Consider the following 14,777-nt stretch of genomic DNA (forward strand, 5'->3'; position numbering starts at 1 on the left):
TGTCTCGGTGCTTTTTCCAGTCACACTGACCTTCCCGCAGATAGAACATAGAACATAGAAAATACAGCACAGAACAGGCCCTTCAGCCCACGATGTTGTGCCGAACCGTTGTCCTAGATTAATCATAGATTATCATTGAATTTACAGTGCAGAAGGAGGCTATTCGGCCCCCTGAGTCTGCACTGGCTCTTGGAAAGAGCACCCTACCCAAACTCTACACCTCCACCCAACACCAAGGGCAATTTTGGACACTAAGGGCAATTTATCATGGCCAATCCTCCTACCCTGCACATCTTTGGACTGTGGGAGGAAACCGGAGCACCCGGAGGAAACCCACGCAGACACGGGGAGGACGTGCAGACTCCGCACAGACAGTGACCCAAGCCGGAATCGAACCTGGGACCCTGGAGCTGTGAAGCAATTGTGCTATCCACAATGCTACCGTGCTGCCCTTAAGAACAAATAAATCTACACTATATCATTTTACCGTAATCCATGTACCTATCCAATAGCTGAAGGTCCCTAATGTTTCCGACTCATATACCACAGGCAGTGCATTCCATGCCCCCACTACTCTCTGGGTAAAGAACCTACCTCTGATATCCCTCCTATATCTTCCACCTTTCAACTTAAATTTATGTCCCCTTGTAATGGTTTGTTCCACCCGGGGAAAAAGTCTCTGACTGTCTACTCTATCTATTCCCCTGATCATCTTATAAACCTCTATCAAGTCGCCTCTCATCCTTCTCCGTTCTAATGAGAAAAGGCCTAGCACCCTCAACCTTTCCTCGTAAGACCTACTCTCCATTCCAGGTAACATCCTGGTAAATCTTCTTTGCACCTTTTCCAAAGCTTCCACATCCTTCCTAAAATGAGGTGACCAGAACTGTACACAGTACTCCAAATGTGGCCTTACCAAAGTTTTGTACAGCTGCATCATCATCTCACGGCTCTTAAATTCAATCCCTCTGTTAATGAACGCGAGCACACCATAGGCCTTCTTCACAGCTCTATCCACTTGAGTGGCAACTTTCAAAGATGTATGAACATAGACCCCAAGATCTCTCTGCTCCTCCACATTGCCAAGAACTCTACCGTTAACCCTGTATTCCGCATTCATATTTGTCCTTCCAAAATGGACAACCTCACACTTTTCAGGGTTAAACTCCATCTGCCACTTCTCAGCCCAGCTCTGCATCCTATCTATGTCTCGTTGCAGCCGACAACAGCCCTCCTTACTATCCACAACTCCACCAATCTTCGTATCGTCTGCAAATTTACTGACCCACCCTTCAACTCCCTCATCCAAGTCATTAATGAAAATCACAACAGCAGAGGACCCAGAACGTATCCCTGAGGTACGCCACTGGTAACTGGGATCCAGGCTGGATATTTGCCATCCACCACCACTCTCTGACTTCTATCGGTTAGCCAGTTCGTTATCCAACTGGCCAGATTTCCCACTATCCCATGCCTCCTTACTTTCTGTAGAAGCCTACCATGGGGAACCTTATCAAATGCCTTACTAAAATCCATGTACACTACATCCACTGCTTTACCTTCATCCACATGCTTGGTCACCTCCTCAAAGAATTCAATAAGATTTGTAAGGCAAGACCTACCCCTCACAAATCCGTGCTGACTATCCCTAATCAAGCAGTGTCTTTCCAGATGCTCAGAAATCCTATCCTTCAGTACCCTTTCCATTACTTTGCCTACCACCGAAGTAAGACTAACTGGCCTGTAATTCCCAGGGTTATCCCTAGTCCCTTTTTTGAACAGGGGCACGACATTCGCCACTCTCTAATCCCCTGGTACCACCCCTGTTGACAGTGAGGACGAAAAGATCATTGCCAACGGCTCTGCAATTTCATCTCTTGCATCCCATAGAATCCTTGGATATATCCCGTCAGGCCCAGGGGACTTGTCTATCCTCAAGTTTTTCAAAATGCCCAACACATCTTCCTTCCTAACAAGTATTTCCTCGAGCTTACCAGTCTGTTTCACACTGTCCTCTCCAACAATATGGTCCCTCTCATTTGTAAATACAGAAGAAAAGTACTCGTTCAAGACCTCTCCTATCTCTTCAGACTCAATACACAATCTCCCGCTACTGTCCTTGATCGGACCTACCCTCGCTCTAGTCATTCTCATATTTCTCACATATGTGTAAAAGGCCTTGGGGTTTTCCTTGATCCTACCTGCCAAAGATTGTTCTTGCCCTCTCTTAGCTCTCCTAATCCCTTTCTTCAGTTTCCTCCTGGCGATCTTGTATCCCTCCAATGCCCTGTCTGAACCTTGTTTCCTCAGCCGTACAGAAGTCTCCTTTTTCCTCTTAACAAGACATTCAACCTCTCTTGTCAACCATGGTTCCCTCACTCGACCATCTCTTCCCTGCCTGACAGGGACATACATATCAAGGACACGTAGTACCTGTTCCTTGAACAAGTTCCACATTTCACTTGTATCCTTCCCTGACAACCTATGTTCCCAACTTATGCACTTCAATTCTTGTCTGACAACATCGTATTTACCCTTCCCCCAATTGTAAACCTTGCCCTGTTGCACACACCTATCCCTCTCCATTACTAAAGTGAAAGTCACAGAATTGTGGTCACTATCTCCAAAATGCTCCCCCACTAACAAATCTATCACTTGCCCTGGTTCATTACCAAGTACTAAATCCAATATTGCCCCTCCTCTGGTCGGACAATCTACATACTGTGTTAGAAAAGCTTCCTGGACACACTGCACAAACACCACCCAATCCAAACTATTTGATCTAAAGAGTTTCCACTCAATATTTGGGAAGTTAAAGTCACCCATGACTACTACCCTGTGACTTCTGCACCTTTCCAAAATCTGTTTCCCAATCTGTTCCTCCACATCTCTGCTACTATTGGGGGGCCTATAGAAAACTCCTAACAAGGTGACTGCTCCTTTCCCATTTCTGACTTCAACCCATACTACCTCATTAGGGTGATACTCCTCGAACTGCCTTTCTGCAGCTGTTATCATAGAATTTACAGTGCAGAAGGAGGCCATTCGGCCCATCGAGTCTGCACCGGCTCTTGGAAAGAGCACCCTACCCAAGGTCCACACCTCCACCCTATCCCCATAACCCAGCAACCCCACCCAACACTAAGGGCAATTTTGGACACTAACGGCAATTCATCATGGCCAATTCACCTAACCTGCACATCTTTGGACTGTGGGAGGAAACCGGAGCACCCGGAGGAAACCCACGCACACACGGGGAGGATGTGCAGACTCTGCACAGACAGTGACCCAAGCCGGAGTCGAACCTGGGACCCTGGAGCTGTGAAGCAATTGTGCTAACCACCATGCTACGTTGCTGCCCCGGTGGTTATACTATCTCTAATTAACAATGCCCCCCCCCCCCCCCCCCACCTCTTTTACCACCCTCCCTAATCTTATTGAAACATCTATAACCAGGGACATCCAACAACCATTTCTGCCCCTCTTCTATCCAAGTTTCCGTGATGGCCACCACATCGTAGTCCCAAGTACCGATCCATGCCTTAAGTTCCCCCACCTTATTCCTGATGCTTCTTGTGTTGAAGTATACACACTTCAACCCATCTCCGTGCCTGCAAGTACTCTCCTTTGTCAGTGTTCCCTTCCCCACTGCCTCATTACACACTTTGGCGTCCTGAATATCGGCTACCTTAGTTGCTGGACTACAAATCCAGTTCCCATTCCCCTGCCAAATTAGTTTAAACCCTCCTGAAGAGTACTAGAAAACCTCCCTCCCAGGATATTGGTGCCCCTCTGGTTCAGATGCAACCCGTCCTGCTTGTACAGGTCCCACCTTCCCCAGAATGCGCTCCAATTATCCAAATACCTGAAGCCCTCCCTCCTACACCATTCCTGCAGCCACGTGTGCAACTGCATTCTCTCCCTATTCCTAGCCTCGCTATCACGTGGCACCGGCAACAAACCAGAGATGACAACTCTGTCTGTCCTGGCTTTTAACTTCCAGCCTAACTCTCTAAACTTGTTTATTACCTCCACACCCCTTTTTCTACCTATGTCTTTGGTACCAATGTGCACCACAACTTCTGGCTGCTCCCCCTCCCCTTAAGGATCCTGAAGTATTTGGCAGGAAGGATCAAGGAAAACCCAAAAGCTTTCTATAGGTATGTCAGGAATAAGCGAATGACTCGGGAAAGAGTAGGACCAGTCAAGGACAGGGATGGGAAATTGTGTGTGGAGTCTGAAGAGATAGGCGAGATACTAAATGAATATTTTTCGTCAGTATTCACTCAGGAAAAAGATAATGTTGTGGAGGAGAATGCTGAGCCCCAGGCTAATAGAATAGATGGCATTGAGGTACGTAGGGAAGAGGTGTTGGCAATTCTGGACAGGCTGAAAATAGATAAGTCCCCGGGACCTGATGGGATTTATCCTAGGATTCTATGGGAGGCCAGGGAAGAGATTGCTGGACCTTTGGCTTTGATTTTTATGTCATCATTGGCTACAGGAATAGTGCCAGAGGACTGGAGGACAGCAAATGTGGTCCCTTTGTTCAAAAAGGGGAGCAGAGACAACCCCGGCAACTATAGGCCGGTGAGCCTCACGTCTGTAGTGGGTAAAGTCTTGGAGGGGATTATAAGAGACAAGATTTATAATCATCTAGATAGGAATAATATGATCAGGGATAGTCAGCATGGCTTTGTGAAGGGTAGGTCATGCCTCACAAACCTTATTGAGTTCTTTGAGAAGGTGACTGAACAGGTAGACGAGGGTAGAGCAGTTGATGTGGTGTATATGGATTTCAGCAAAGCGTTTGATAAGGTTCCCCACGGTAGGCTATTGCAAAAAATACGGAGGCTGGGGATTGAGGGTGATTTAGAGATGTGGATCAGAAATTGGCTAGCTGAAAGAAGACAGAGGGTGGTGGTTGATGGGAAATGTTCAGAATGGAGTACAGTCACAAGTGGAGTACCACAAGGATCTGTTCTGGGGCCGTTGCTGTTTGTCATTTTTATCAATGACCTAGAGGAAGGCGCAGAAGGGTGGGTGAGTAAATTTGCAGACGATACTAAAGTTGGTGGTGTTGTCGATAGTGTGGAAGGATGTAGCAGATTACAGAGGGATATAGATAAGCTGCAGAGCTGGGCCGAGAGGTGGCAAATGGAGTTTAATGTAGAGAAGTGTGAGGTGATTCACTTTGGAAGGAATAACAGGAATGCGGAATATTTGGCTAATGGTAAAGTTCTTGAAAGTGTGGATGAGCAGAGGGATCTAGGTGTCCATGTACATAGATCCCTGAAAGTTGCCACCCAGGTTGATAGGGTTGTGAAGAAGGCCTATGGAGTGTTGGCCTTTATTGGTAGAGGGATTGAGTTCCGGAGTCGGGAGGTCATGTTGCAGCTGTACAGAACTCTGGGACGGCCGCATTTGGAGTATTGCGTACAGTTCTGGTCACCGCATTATAGGAAGGACGTGGAGGCTTTGGAGCGGGTGCAGAGGAGATTTACCAGGATGTTGCCTGGTATGGAGGGAAAATCTTATGAGGAAAGTCTGATGGACTTGAGGTTGTTTTCGTTGGAGAGAAGAAGGTTAAGAGGAGACTTAATAGAGGCATACAAAATGATCAGGGGGTTGGATAGGGTGGACAGTGAGAGCCTTCTCCCGCGGATGGATATGGCTGGCACGAGGGGACATAACTTTAAACTGAGGGGTAATAGATATAGGACAGAGGTCAGAGGTAGGTTCTTTACGCAAGGAGTAGTGAGGCCGTGGAATGCCCTACCTGCTACAGTGGTGAACTCGCCAACATTGAGGGCATTTAAAAGTTTATTGGATAAACATATGGATGATAATGGCATAGTGTAGGTTGGATGGCTTTTGTTTCGGTGCAACATCGTGGGCCGAAGGGCCTGTACTGCGCTGTATTGTTCTATGTTCTATGTTCTATGTTCTAAGACACGATCCGAGACATCCCTGACCCTGGCACACGGGAGGCAACATACCTTCCGGGAGTCTCGCTCGCGACCACAGAATCTCCTATTCCCCTAACCATTGAATCTCCGACAACTATTGCTTTTCTATTCTCCCCCCTTCCCTTCTGAGCTCCAGAGCCAGACTCAGTGCCAGAGACCTGGCCGCTAGGGCCTTCCCCCGGTAGGTCATCCCCCACAACAGTATCCAAAACGGTATACTTGTTTTGAAGGGGAACGGCCACGAGGGATCCCTGCACTGTCTGCCTGTTTGGTTTTTTCCCCCTGACTGTAACCCAACTATTCTTGTCCTGTACATTGGGTGTGGTTACCTCCCTGTAACTCTTCTCTATCACCCCCTCTGCCTCCCGGATGATCCGAAGTTCATCCAGCTTCAGCTCCAGTTCCCTAACACGGTCTTTGAGGAGCTGAAGTTGGGTGCACTTCCCACAGGTATCGTCAGCGGGGACACCGGTGGTATCCCTCACCACCCACATCCTACAGGAGGAGCATGCAACTGGCCTAGCCTCCATCCCCTCTTACCTGACAGAATATAGCCGCCCTGTGGACTAACTAGATCTTCGCCCTCCGACTCTGCTCCCAGTCAGCTACACTTTCTGTAAACTCCTGGCTCTCTTCTCACTCTTTGCGGAAATGTCGGAAACAAAATGAAAGGAGCACCTTACTCCCTCCTCACCTAACTCCCTCAGTCACCAAACTCTTACTATAACACTCAAATGCACCAAATTCAGCACTCCCTCGGTCACCAAACTCTTACTATAGCACTCAAATGCACCAAATTCAGCACTCCCTCGGTCACCAAACTCTTACTATAGCACTCAAATGCACCAAATTCAGCACTCCCTCGGTCACCAAACTCTTACTATAGCACTCAAATGCACCAAATTCAGCACTCAGTGCAAACAAAGTCTGCACTGTAGGGGATCACTTTTATGCTGTGAATCTAGCCTCTGAAAACTGGCCTAATCCAATTAACTAATTAACAAGCTCCAGCTGCAAGTGCCTACAAGTAGAAGCTTGTTTAAAGCTGATTGAAAATTCACCTTCTTCAAAACCAAACAGCAACTTTTAAGTTAATTAACTAAATAAAAGAAAGACTAAACTTTAGATAAAAATGAAGCCTTATACTCCCTCGGTCACCAAACTCTTACTATAGCACTCAAAATGCACCAAATTCAGCACTCTGTGCAAACATTTCTCCTTTCACATAGAAGACAAACATTTCTCCTTCCACATTCAGGGGTCGATGATATTCATATCCTGAGAAATCAAAAGGCTCTCAAACCTTGAGTTTGCTGCCTGTAAGTCTTTCCATTCCATACCCTGTAAAAAGAATCAAAGTAGAATGAAACTCAATAGACAGCACAAAAACAGGTCATTGTACCCAGTGTCAGTGTATATATTCCCCATGAGCCTATCACTTCTCTCTGTCAGCAGGTATTTCTACTCCTTTCTCTCTTGTGTCTGCAACTTGCTAAGTGCATTCATGCTGTTTTCCTCAACCAGTCCCTGTGGCAGCAAGTTCCACACCCTCTGGATAAAGACATTGAATCTAACCAGTACTATCCTGTGTGGCCGCAGAGCAATGCTGCCTCTTTTCTCAATTTCCTGCAGAGGCTGAATCATTGTTGATGAAAAAGCGTTGAGCCCAGCAGCATTACTCTTGTCTGATCATCTCTGGAAAGCAGGCCTACCAGAAAAGTCAGCTCAGCCTTCACAACACTCAGAATAAAGCCAATACCTTGTCAAGGAACTGCAATGAACCACAAACAACTATTTGTAGGAACCACTGTCTGCCTATCCTCCGGTAAAACATCTTGAGATGTCAATGGCGATATGTGAATAAGATGAGGCGTCTCTTCATTCAAGTTTGTCAATTGGAATTCGACACCTTGAAGGCTGTGGATGCTCAGTCGCTGAGTATATTCAAGACTGAATTCAACAGATTATTGGATACAGGGGGAAAGAAGGAAAATGGCGACAAGGAGAAAAAGTGGAGCAGGCTCTATGTCCTCCAACTGCTCCTGTTTATTCTGCTCTTAAGTAGCTCTTGATGGACAGTGTCCTCTTTACATTTAGTAAAATGACCAATAACGATTTCGGATTTTATTTTGCTTCCATTCAGGTTCCGAGAATCGTAGAGATGCATTGCACAAGAGGGGGCGATGGGGGTTGTTCAGCCCATCTTTCCTGTGCTGACTTTTAGAAAGAACGGACTTGTTCAGTCCCTCAGTCCAGTTTCATGTCCCTCGCCTTGCACCTTCTCATACTCAGGTAACTATCCACCTCTCTTTTAAAATTAATTAGTGAATCGTATCGCTGCCTTTTCAGGCAGATCCTGGAACTCACTGAGTTTTGCTCAACTGCCATTGTGATACAGGTAGTTCAATGAAGGTTTTGCAGTGGGCAGTACGAGAGTATTTCAAAAATATCAACTGAAAACTATGTTTGAATATTAAAATTATTGGATGGGAGGGTAGAGCTGGTCCAGGGTTCAGAATGATTTTTCTTCTGGTCACTGGGACCCTGAAGCCTCCACTTCCTGTTCCTTCACCAAAATGGCCACACGTGCGCCACTTCTACCAAGTTTCTACTTTGTTTCTACCAAGATGGCGGCCGGTCACCCTGGGTCAGTGGGCTGACACTAGACTCTGGACACTTTGGGAGCAGAAGGGGACAAATAGAAGTGGAGAGACAAGAGGTGAAAGAGACAGATTTTATACAACTACAACTTCAGACATGGTTGAATGGTGGAGTGGACTCGATGGGCTGAATGGCCTTACTTCTGCTCCTGTGTCTTATGGTCTTATGGTCTAACTTGAACAATAACTTTGACAGAATCTCAAACCCCCAACTTCCCCAAAGTAAGAGGTGTATATGAAAACCACCACCTCCAATTCACACATCGTCCTGACTTGTCTGACATCCAGAATTGGGTGAACAGACATTTCCTCCAATTAAACATTGGAAATAGTGAAGTCATTGAGTTTGCACATTCTCCCAGTGTCTGCGTGGGTGTCATCCCCACAACCCAAAGATGTGCAGCGTGGGTGGATTGGCCACGCTAAATTGGAAAATAATAATTGGGAACTCAAAATTTATTTTAAAAAATAAATAGTGAAGCCATTGTCTTATGGCCCTGCTACAAACTCCATTCTCTAGTCACCATCCACCTCCCTGGAAACTGTGTTTATTTTATCCTTTCACAGGGCGTGGATATTGCTGGGAGAAATCATTGCCCACTCCAAATTGCCCTTGAGAAGATGGTAGTGAGTTGTCTTCTCAAACCGCTGTAATACATGATGTGTAGGTTGAGTCACAGCATAGCCAGGGTGGGAGTTCCAGGATTTTCACCCAACAACAGTGAAGGAACAGTGACATAGTTCCAAGTCAGGATGTTGTGTGACTTGGAGGGGAACCTGCAGGTGATGGTGTTCTCCTGTGTCTGCTGTTCTTGTCGTATGAGGTGGTCAAGGGTTGAAAAGTACTGTCTAAAGAGCCTTGATGAGTTGCTGCAGTGCATCTTGTAGGTGGTACGCGCACTGTGTGCGACTAATGCAGATTTCAATGTCATATTTGACCAGATGAGCTTTTGACTACATATTTGCACCATCACTAAGACTGTTTATATCCAGCTCAATAATATTGCCCTCACCTCAGTGTGTCTGCTCTGAAACCAACATCTATGCAACTGTTATCTTTAAACTTGATGATTGCAACATACTCCTGACCAACTTCCCAACTTTTATCATCTGTAAACCTGAAGATAATTTGCTGCCCATTTTCTCACTCTTACCAATTCCCTTTTCACTTGGCGCAGTCTTATCAACTGGTTGAACTGTTGATTACCAGAGGCAGCAGCAACACATCCAGCTCTACCTGGCCCTGCTCTCCTCTGCCTAAACTGATCACTATTTCTGGATTGTTCCTGGAAGCAAAGACAACCCAGATTCTGTTCTTCATGAATATCTTCTTAAATCTCTTTCCTGACTTCAAACAAGTGCAAGAAGCTCATTGATTTCTTTGTCACTGACACTGAGATCATCCGTTCAGCTGAATCTACTTCCAAAAGTTATTTGTGAACTCGCCTGTGTCTCATTAGGTTTTGTGACTGCGTGAATCTCTGCCCACACATGGAGCAGTTGAAAGGCCTCTACCCGGTGTGAACTCGCTGGTGTGTTAGAAGGTCAGGTGAATTAGTAAATCTCTTCCCACACTTGAAGCAGATGAACGGTCTTTCCCCAGTGTGACCACGTTTGTGTTTCAGCAGGTGTGATGAACTGCTGAATCCTTTCATACACACAGAGCAGATGAATGACCGCTCTCCAGTGTGAATTCGCTGGTGTGTGCGAAGGTTGAACAATCGATTAAATTGTTTCCCACACATGGAGCAGGTGAAAGGTCTCTCCCCTGAGTGACTACGCAGATGAGTTTCCAGTTGGGATGGAGATATGAATGCCTTCCCACAGGCCCCACATTTCCATGGTTTGTCTGTGGTGTGGATGTCCTTGTGTCTCTCCAGGTTGGACGATTTCACACCTGTAGATTTCAAATTTCCCATAAAAAGAGTTTCTAAACATCATCATTGTCAACACCGAATAAAAATGAAGGAGAGACAATTTTCATTTGTATGGAAAAGGCTTTCTGCACTTCTTTCTGCGAAACAGTAAATCCTCATCACATCCATTCTCCCTCCTCCCTATGCTGGAATCCAAACCAGCCCACATTTTATGGGCCATATTTGAATCCACTGAGATTTGCTGCTTGGGTGTCTGACTCATCAACTGGACCTATGTAGAACTCTGTTCCAACCCTTCTGGCAGCCAACCACCCCCTCCCTGGCCTCACATTTCTGTCAGCAGCCCACCCAACACCGCCCACCTCTTCACGCAGACCCGTGCAGGCTTACCTTTAATTTTCACCATGAGAGTTTGTCAGTCTGCCAAACCTTTCAAACCATCTTCAAAATTCCTTTCCTTACAGTTTACCCGCTCCCTCCACTCTGGCTGGGTTCAGTTCTCAAGTCCCTCTGTGTAGAGTGAGAATAAATGGGTAATTTTCTCTCCTGGTCACTGGTACCCTGATGCTCCGCTCACTCTGTTGTTTCAACAAGACAGCCGCAGCTGAAGCAAACAAGCCCCGGGAGCTGCAAAATCAGGATCTGTGGGTTCTTCTTGGGGGTTTGGGGCCTCCAGCAGGTGTTTGTGAATCCTCCCCGCCCACCTCCCAGGGCTTCCTTCCTTTCCAGAGATCAGAGTCGTCATTGATTTGAGTGCAAAGTGTAAGCTCTTATTTATTGTCTCCCCCCTCCCCCATCCTCTGATGTGAACCATCCTCCAATCGCTGAAGCAGGATGGTGACCTTTAACCTGGGCCTGTTCCTAGGAGGGAGAAGCCCCGCAGCTGCAAATCAGGGAGCTGACAATGATTGTGAAGGGTTTGCGGATCCTCCCTCCCACCGCCTGACACTAACTTTGCTTCCGCGGGACAAAGGACTCTCCTCCAGACGAACAATAGCATTGCGCCTGCGCGCTACTGTCTCACCTCATCAACCGCACTGCACATGCTCCAGATCACAATGCCCAGGGGAATGATTGACGGCGGCTCCTGACCACTAGTAATAGGGGGCGGGACTGGAGGACTGTATGGGAGCAGCTGGTCCTCCAACCAATCGGAGCGAATGAGGGGCAGTGAATGAAGCATGCGCAGTGCGGGAAATGGCGAGGGGTGGATACTTTTTTTCTCGGATCTGTAATTTGTAAGCGGAAAATCACAGATCAGAGCGTATGATGGAGCTGGCGTGTGGACGGTACAATTTCTATTCAGGTTCTGTCATCTACAAACTCCCTCAAAAACTCATCAATCCCATTTGTACTGAGCGGGGCCAAAGATCCCTTAAATCGTCCCGGTTAATGATCACCATCTTTATTGGGGGCAATGTGCAGCACTGAGCATGTGCGGCCGCCATCACGTTGGGGGCATTATTTTCATAGCTGGGTGGAGCTTGTCCCCCATTATTTCGAATAGAGACAACCTGTCCATCAAACTGGGTCACCCTTTGAGTCCCAGTGTCTTAATGAGGAGGCAGGGTGGGAGCAGGGAAGGAAGGAAAAGGATGTAACTCCTGCTCTCTGGATCCTACTACCTCAAGGGACGTCCTGCCTTTTGTGCCCAAAAATCTGTGGCGAAAGTACCCTAAAACATATGGAATTATGCTCACTACTCCCAAAATGTTCCCCTACTGAAACCTCAACGACCTGTCCAGGCTCATTCCCCAATACCAGATCCAGTACTGCCCCTCCCCTCGTTGGACTATCTACATATTGCACCAGGAAGGGACTGCTGACAATGACAAGGGGTAAAGTTAATTTCAGTAGGGCACACGAGTGTTCATCCTAAGTTAGAATTATATTCACACCCAAAGATGTGCTGGTTGGGTGGATTGGCCACGCTAAATTGCCCCTTAAATGGAAAAGAAATATAATTGGCTCCTCTGAAATATTTTTTAAAAGTTAGAATTATAGAATCCCTGTTTCTGGGAGGGCAGTTTACGAGCTTTGAGGAGCTGACCGAGATGTTTGGGTTGGCGTGGGGAGAATGTTTTAGGTATATGCGGGTGCTGGACTTTGCAAGGAAGGTCTTCCCGACCTTCCGAATAGTGCCTGTCTCCTCGCTGTTGGAGGCTGTGCTGTCAGCGGACCGGGGGCGGTGGGGGGGGGGGGGTCGTCTCTGTGATTTACAGGGGATTTTGTAGGAGGATGAGGTGTCCATGGAGGAGTTAAGGTGAAGTGGGAGGAAAAGCGCTGGAAGAGGGGGTGTGCTTTGAGGTGCTGCGGAGACTTTGTGTGCGAGGCTGGGGCTGATACCGCTGAAGGTGGTGGACAAGGTGCACCTTACAAAGTCTTGTGGTCTTGGCACCTTCAGGTAATGCCACCTAAGACAGAGTAAATAAAATCAGGAATACTCAGGAAGTATCAATTCGAGGAGCATAGATCTCTCAGAGGTAACAAAGGAATAGATCAGAGTTTCAGCAACAGATGCTCTGAGCCTTGGCTGGAGTCAGGCAATGTTACTGAGGTGGAATCCAGTCTTCAAGATGATGTAAATATGTGGTTGGGAGCAAGTCACAGGGTCAAATATCACACCAACCATTTGGACAATCTCTTTCAATCTCAATTTCAAAACAATGACCAGGGTGAGGGATGGAGTCAGTGGCTAATAAATGGAGTTTGTTACAGGGGCTGAACGCAATGTCTTCCCAATGTTGAAGTGGAGAAAGTTTCTGCTCACCCATTACTTACTGTCAGAACTGTGTGTGCCTTGGAGGGGAACCTGGATGTGATGGTGTTCACAGACCCGATATCCTGGTCCTTCAAGGAGGTGGAGGTTAAGGGTTTGGGATATTCTGTCAATATAAATTCCCTTGCCTTCTCCACCTCTGCTCTCAATCTTTTCTCACTCTCCTCCCCCCACAAAGGCTTGTAACTTTTCTGGCCCAGACCTGTGGAAGGTTCCCTTCCCTGAACGACATCAGTGAATCAGTTCTTTTGTGAACATCTGGCAGTTTTGAAGGTCACCTTTTCCTAGTGCCGGCCTCACAAATGACCAGATTTCAGCTCAATATTCACAATCCACCTTTGTGTTTTTCTGGCTTTTCTCTCACTCCTTTTTTCTGTCTAAACAGATTTCACAGGATATTGGAAGGGGAAGGTTTGCATTTGGGAAACATCACATCAGGATCTGACGGAGTCGCTTAAGTTATTGTTACTGAATATCAGCAGGTTTTGAACATAATATAAAAATATAAGAACTGGAAGCAGGAGTAGGCCATCTGGACCTTCGAGCCTGCTCCGCCATTCAATGAGATCATGGCTGATGTATTGTCGACTTAGCTCCACTTTCCCGCCAGAACACCATAACCCTTTATTCCTTTATCCTTCAAAAAACGATCTATCTTTATCTTGAAAACATTTAATGAACGAGCCTCAACTGCTTCACTGGGCAGGGAATTCCATCGATTCACATGGAAGGAAAAAACACCGTTCACAGTGGAGAGAAACCATACATGGGTTGTGTGTGTGTGGACGAGGTTTCAGCCAATCTTCTGGCCTGTCAAGACACAAGCGCATTCACACTGGCGCGAAACCGTGGAAATGTGGAGATTGTGAGGTGGCATTTGGTTTCCCGTCTGAGCTGGAAACTCATCGACGCACTCACACTGGGGAGAGACCATTCATCTGCTCCGTGTGTGGGAAGGGATCTACTTGGTCAATAAACTTGCTGACGCAACAGCGGGTTCACACTGGAGAGAAGCTGTTCACCTGCTGTGCGTGTGGAAATGGATTTACTGATTCATCCAACCGACTGAAACAGCAGCGAGTTCACACCAGGGGAGACCATTTGCCTGTACTGAGTGTGGGAAGGGATTCACTCATATATCCACACTGCTGAGACACCAGCAAGTTCACACTGACAAAATTCCTTTCAAATGTCTGCACTGTGGGAGTGCCCAGACTATGTGAAATGTTATGAAGGCTCCTGGGAGCTGATGTCCCATCAACATATTCACACTGATGAGAGACCGTTCAGGTGTTCTCGCTGTCGGACTGGGTTCAGGCGATCATCTCAACTCACTGCCCACCAGCGAATTCACACTGGGGAGAGGCCATTCATCTGATTGTGGGAAGGGATTCATGCAGTAATCCGCCTTGCTGAAATACTAGTGGGATCATATTGGGGTGGTACAGTAGCACAGTGGTTAGGGGTCCCAGGTTCGATTCCCGGCTTGGAT

At 46.9% G+C, this 14,777-nt stretch overlaps 1 protein-coding gene across 1 annotated transcript in view; it reads right to left on the reverse strand.

Moving 5' to 3' along the window:
- Window positions 1-14,777, reverse strand: part of LOC140417955 (uncharacterized) — a 72,391-nt gene that overhangs the window by 34,962 nt on the left and 22,652 nt on the right. The gene's annotated exons all lie outside the window — the stretch shown is intronic.

Source organism: Scyliorhinus torazame, chromosome 5, assembly GCF_047496885.1.
Source record: "Scyliorhinus torazame isolate Kashiwa2021f chromosome 5, sScyTor2.1, whole genome shotgun sequence".
In the NCBI taxonomy this organism is placed as follows: Eukaryota; Metazoa; Chordata; class Chondrichthyes; order Carcharhiniformes; family Scyliorhinidae; genus Scyliorhinus; species Scyliorhinus torazame.